This window comes from Myxocyprinus asiaticus, chromosome 35 (genome assembly GCF_019703515.2).
Source record: "Myxocyprinus asiaticus isolate MX2 ecotype Aquarium Trade chromosome 35, UBuf_Myxa_2, whole genome shotgun sequence".
NCBI lineage: Eukaryota > Metazoa > Chordata > Actinopteri > Cypriniformes > Catostomidae > Myxocyprinus > Myxocyprinus asiaticus.
Window position 1 is genome coordinate 42813142 of NC_059378.1, and position 6000 is coordinate 42819141.

Consider the following 6000-nt stretch of genomic DNA (forward strand, 5'->3'; position numbering starts at 1 on the left):
AATGTCTTTTTTTCAACACAAAAATTGGAAATTGAGCTACAAAATGAAATCAATGAGCCTGTGTGTTATGGTGTGGTGTGTTGCGGGCCGGGTTTGGTGGGCTGCTTTGGGCTGGAATGTCCAGGGCCACTTTTTAGTCCCAGTCCGCCCCTAGGAGCGAGTGCTTATGGAGGATGATGGCATATTCCAGTGTTTAGGACTGCTTTCCCCCCTGGTTTCTGTAAATGTGCTATATTAGTTTAAACCATCATCATACAATTATGAAGATACAGTACACCAAACATACATAACACTATTTTTTTAATTACATTAACCACACCATAGCAAACTATGCCAGCTACCTAGAAACAAATAAGTTACCTTGACGTTGGCAAATTTACAATCATGAGTCAGCACTTACTAAACAGTGCAGAGAAATCTGGGCCCGAGAATAGTTTGTAATTGTGCCATGCCGAGCAGTGCTCAATTGGAAATGCTACTGGAACCGGTCGAGCCAGAAGGTGAAAAAGCAAGAAGGATATAGCTGCAGGCCGAGCCCCTAACCTAACCTAACCTAACCTAACCCTAACTGTGTGAGGAAGTGCCATCCCCTTTTGGAGCTGGCCGTTGCATGGTGCCCTTGGGCACATGCCCAGTTACCCATATGGTTAGTCTGGCCCTGGCACTATGATAAGAAATGTACTGTTCTACTTGTTTACAAATGTGAAAACAGGAGTTCAAGAGATTAAAATCTTCAATCTTTATTTTTACAAACAGAACTCAACAAAACCTGTACAGAGAGAGAGAGAGAGAGAGAGAGAGAGAGAGAGAGAGACAGAGAGAGAGAGAGAGAGAGAGATTGAGTTTGTATGGTGTTTTCAGGAATTCCCAAATGTGTCCACAGGAAACATCCGTCCACTTTATGACCTTGGTGGAGATGAGCCCTCTGTAGCTATGGTGATTTCATGTCTGTTTGTCAATAGTTGACTCTAGGATCGCTGCAGCAGTATTTGAGTGGTTTTGTCATATATGAACATGTTCAGAGTTCTACAGATGGACGTCAGTTTGATGTTGAGGAATGATCACAATGTGACTCGCTACTGAAGTGAGATATTTCACAGTAATGTGATAAAGACGAGAGACAGCAGAACTCATCAAAGATACAATATCCATACCAACACACACAGAGTCTTTTCTGCTGTATTATCAATGTCAAAGTTTTATTGTTTTCTTTGCAGAATAGAGACAAAAACCAAGAAACACAACATGCGTACAGCCATCTATACTCATCAACACTTAACAAATGACATCATATCATCACTGATTGGCTGTTGGCAGCACAAGAGCACATACAGTCTCAGTTTAGCCCGAGACGGAGCACTTGTATTAAAATGAATGGGAGAAACTGGAACGCCCAATATGGCGGATGTAGAAAGGAAATCCCGCCTTACAGGTAAAAGATCAACACCTGTCAGTTAACTGGAGATGCGCTGAACCAGCCTGAAAAGTAGTGTATTTTAGTGTGATCTGAGCTTAAGCAGTACAATTTATGATACCACTGATTGTTCTCAGATTTAAAAATGTTCTTTGATAGTAATCTTGACCAGTTGTTTTGGAGATTTTATTCTTTCCCCATTCAAGTAGATAGGAGCTGCACTTTTATGCTGCTTGTTTACATAGAAAATAGCTTCCTGGGAGCATTCCAAAGATGGCCGCAAAGTGAACCGGCTTGCCTTGAAAGGGACTTTGGCCACGTCCACACTAATAAGTTTTCATTTGAAAACGCTAGGTTTTGGCGTTTCATCCACACTAAGCTTGCGTTTTTGTTCAGTGAAAACAGAGCTTTTCAAAAACGCTCTGCCAAGTGAATACATTTTTTTCACGTTGTAGTGAGGACAGGAAAAACAGAGATATCGATGACATATTTGCTGTCCTGTGATGCTCTTGTGATCCATTTGACCCAAACATTCAAGACTGTGATTAAGGTGATAGAGCATTTGTAGTGAAGGCCACACGATTATGGAACAGCCGGTCCTCTGGATATTAGATCTGCTGAATTTGTGTCTATTTTTAAGTCTTTTTTAAAAATTAATTTGTATAGACTTGCTTTTATTACTTTGTGAATTTTTATTTTTACCATTTGTTTTACTGAGTGTGTTTTCCCTTACGAAAATCAAGAGTTCATGGTAAATTTGCTGCAAATTCGCCACTGACAATTCTCACATGCAAATGAGCTTTCCTGCAGACTTGTGGCAAATTGTCCATTGTTGCCGAATGTTTGCCGGAGGTTCACCACTACCGGCGAAGAGCTGCAAACTTCTGGCAAACATTTGCGGCGAATCAAAAGCTCATTTGCATGTGAAAATAATGAGCAGCAAATTTGCTCCAATTTTGGGTTTGGATAGTATAGAAGTACTTCATTTGATAAAAATAACACAATGGTATGCTGAAAAGTAACTGTTTTGTTCTCATTTGATAAAAAATGTAACTAAACTTTAAAACCCGGAATTCAGAGAAAATAAAACGGAAAACACAGAAAAAATAAATAAATAAATAAATAAATAAATAAAAAATCATAGGGCCCTATAAAAGGTGCTGTAAAACAATGTTATTATTATTATTATTATTATTATTATTATTATAATACAGAGTGTCTATTTACACTCATTCCGCCCACCACTGCTCAGACCAAACTCAAGACAGCCACGACAGATTTATTTGGGGTCAACTGATGATCAAATAAAGGCATATTTGAATTTTTCATGATGGGGAAGAGACATTAAACTGGTTAACAGGTTAGACATTTAGTGGATTAAGAGACTGGATAACTAAGTGACTATTTGCGCTCCAGTAGTCTGGTGGAAACACAGGATTTTATGATAAACTGCACCCCATGTACAGCTGTAGTATTTCTGGTGTAATGATGGTACAGTATGTGTATGTGTTGTCATGCTGGAGATCCGGGTTCAAATCCCACCCCTTTACAAACTTTTTCCCATGTCTCTACTCTTAATGTTTCCTATAATACTACTTATAGTAATAAATAAAAGAGATTCCTCGCAGGGATTTGGTCACAGTGAAGGTCGAGAGTTGAGAGAAGGATTTGATCCGGATAAAATTAACCATGGTTTTACTGTAGTAATATTGTAGTAACCATGGTGTTACTACAGTAACATGTTGTTAATAGTAGTTAATAGTAACCATGTTTGATTTTGTGGTTACTATGATTTTACTAGAAAAATACCATGGTGATACTATAGTTACTGTAGTAAAACCATGGTTAATTTTTGTAAGGTAGGTTTCAGGGGTAGGGGTTGGTGTAGGGTGTCTGTGGGACTCCAGATAAACACAATAAAAATGCTGCAGTGATGTCACTATACTGTATGTTTGTATTTAAACAGGGGTGTAAGCATATCTAACGCAAATATTGCAAAGAAGATGCTTTTTGTTGCTTTTTACACTTAGTGCAAATAGCCTCTGCCATTATTATAACATGGCGGCCCATGTTTTAGTGCCGTTTTTGTGCATGATTTCCACTTTTTTATTGCGATGTTAAAGATAAATGTCATTTTGTACAACCTTCACATTGCATTCCTTCAAAGGCGACAGAAAGTTTACTCAGAATTGCTGTCCAAAGACGGAACACGAGGACAATTGCTTTTCAGATCATTCATGGAAATGACGCAGGGCCGTTCTCCTAACGTTTTTATTTTCTCATGTACAGTACGAAGATTTAAGCATTTTCAGATGTTGCACTGTGGACCAGCAAGTTTTGGAAAATGTTTGAAAACGGCAGTGTGGATGGAGAGTGTTTGAAACACTCAAATATACTGTATCCGGACAGACGAAGCCTTTGACTGAACTGTGATGTCAAAGACAGCAGACAGGGACTTCATTTTCACACTTTTAAGAGCACTAAAAACAAACGAGTCACTGGTAAAGCATCTGCTATAATATAATGAAATATCTGTGACTGCTGTTCAACATTTGGAATCACTAAGACATTTCTGTTCTTAAAAGAAATTGATGCTTACAAAGGATGCCCTTAAATTAATCAGAAATACTGCCAAAAACATAAGTAATGCTGCAAATTATTCTTACTGTTTGAAAAACTCTTATATTGTTTATTATTTTCAAATAAAAATTTTACCCGTGATGTCAATGCCCCATTTTCATCAGTCACTACACCAGTCTACTAAGACAATAATGTGTCACGTAATCCTTAAGAAATAATTCTAACGTAGTTTTGGAAAGTCTCGTGTTGCTAGACCTATAACTTCGGCAAAGCTCTGGGGTCTAAAGCTGCTTCAATTGGCCAAGAACTGCCCATTTAACAGGAAAAGCCATCTAACTGACATGTTAAGCGACCAACCACTTACACTAACTTTTGGAAGACTGTCAATGGAGAAAGATGCTTATGAAAGCAGATGGTGTAGTTATGACATATACCAGCAGGGGCTAACTGAACCATCATGCTAACCAGCTAAACATTCAGCAATCACAAACAACACAACAGCACAATGCTACAAACAATAAGCACACACTATATAAACAAACAGTACACAAGGTAAGCAAACAACAGCTAACACAACATCCTGTAACACTGACAAAGTGAATTGTGTGTCTTGTTGTAATTGTCACCGTTTTAAAGTGGTTTTGCTGAGTGCAATATATACTATGAAGAGAATACAGCAATTCATGAACTATATGATTTCAGTTTGTGCATGTGATTGTGTTAGATGTGTGTATCTGCTCAAGACAGATACATACGTGTATGTTTGTTTAGTGTTAAGCCTCATCTGTTGTGTGTACATGTGTGGGTGTTATTGAATGGATGGATGTTTGCATAGAAACTGAAAGAATAAATCTGGCAGTTTGACAAGTGCGACTATGACCGAATACTAGAGAAGATAAATTACATAAACCTCACAACAAATCACCTCATACACAGTTACACAAAAACACACAGAGGCCAGGGGGTTGGAAGGGAAACACAACCTCTTTTATACACACTATTGTTGTGCTTTCATGCATGAAGTCTTGTGGTGTGAATATTTGTATAGATTATATAACACATAAAACTAAACACAAGTGAAGTTCTGTTCTCTTTGCTCTCAGTCAATAATAATTGTGTACAGGTTGTGTACTTATATGTGCAGGTACACAGAGAAATGTGTTCTTACCTGAATCCAGTGTCATGTGATTTCAATGCCGCCACAGAATCCAGTTCCAGTTGGACCAATGAACTGTTAATAGGCTCGCTAATCGGTGCCTGATTAGAAATCCTACAAAACTGTGTGCGTAATCTTATCTACACATCATATTATATAAACTGAGCTATAAACAGTCAAATGCAACAATTATAGATCTGTTTTTCAGTTAGCTCACCAGCTAACCAGTAAGCGTACTACCCCTAACCCTAACCTAACCCTAACTGATTAGCCTGTTAGCCTAGCATATACCCTACACAAGTTACTTCACTACCATTTTTTATTTGTAATATTTATTATTTAGCAACCACTGCTACAAATGAGGCTATTTTGATTCTCTAGATTAGAATAGGATATATAACTCATAGGTTTAACATGACTAAACAGCAGCATTAATCCTGAGAGAGAGAGAGAGAGAGACCCAAGCATAAAGATTCGACAATATATACAGTACATTTTCTCCTTGAATGAGTTTTTAGGATTTTTTTTTGTTATTACTAATCAAATTTTGTTATGGATGAATTTGTCTATGGGAAATCTTGATTTCTAAAGCACATTTTGCTTTGAGGTGACTATTGTGTGACTTTGGCAGATGGTGGCATTCAAGATGTAATTTTTTTCCCTCCAAAAATTCATTTTAAAGTCATTTTATATTTACATTTAGTCAGTTAGCAGATGCTTTTATCCAAAATCAACTTACAAATGAGGATCATCAAACAATTTGTCAGACAAAGTAGCTGGAGTAGTAAAGAAAGTCACTGGAATAACATCTACTTCAATATAATGAAATATTTTTTCTTATACAGTGCTG

The 6000-nt window shown here is 37.5% G+C and overlaps 1 protein-coding gene across 2 annotated transcripts in view; it reads left to right on the top strand.

Moving 5' to 3' along the window:
- LOC127426469 (filamin A-interacting protein 1-like) overlaps positions 1-6000 on the top strand; it is a 115659-nt gene that overhangs the window by 26578 nt on the left and 83081 nt on the right. Inside the window, exon 1 of one of the 2 annotated variants that reach the window (XM_051673307.1) lies at positions 4530-4546. The exons of the other annotated variant lie outside the window; for it this stretch is intronic. The gene's annotated coding sequence lies outside the window, so the exon portion shown is untranslated. Of the gene's footprint in view, positions 1-4529; positions 4547-6000 lie in introns of those variants that run through there. 2 annotated transcript variants of the gene reach the window in all.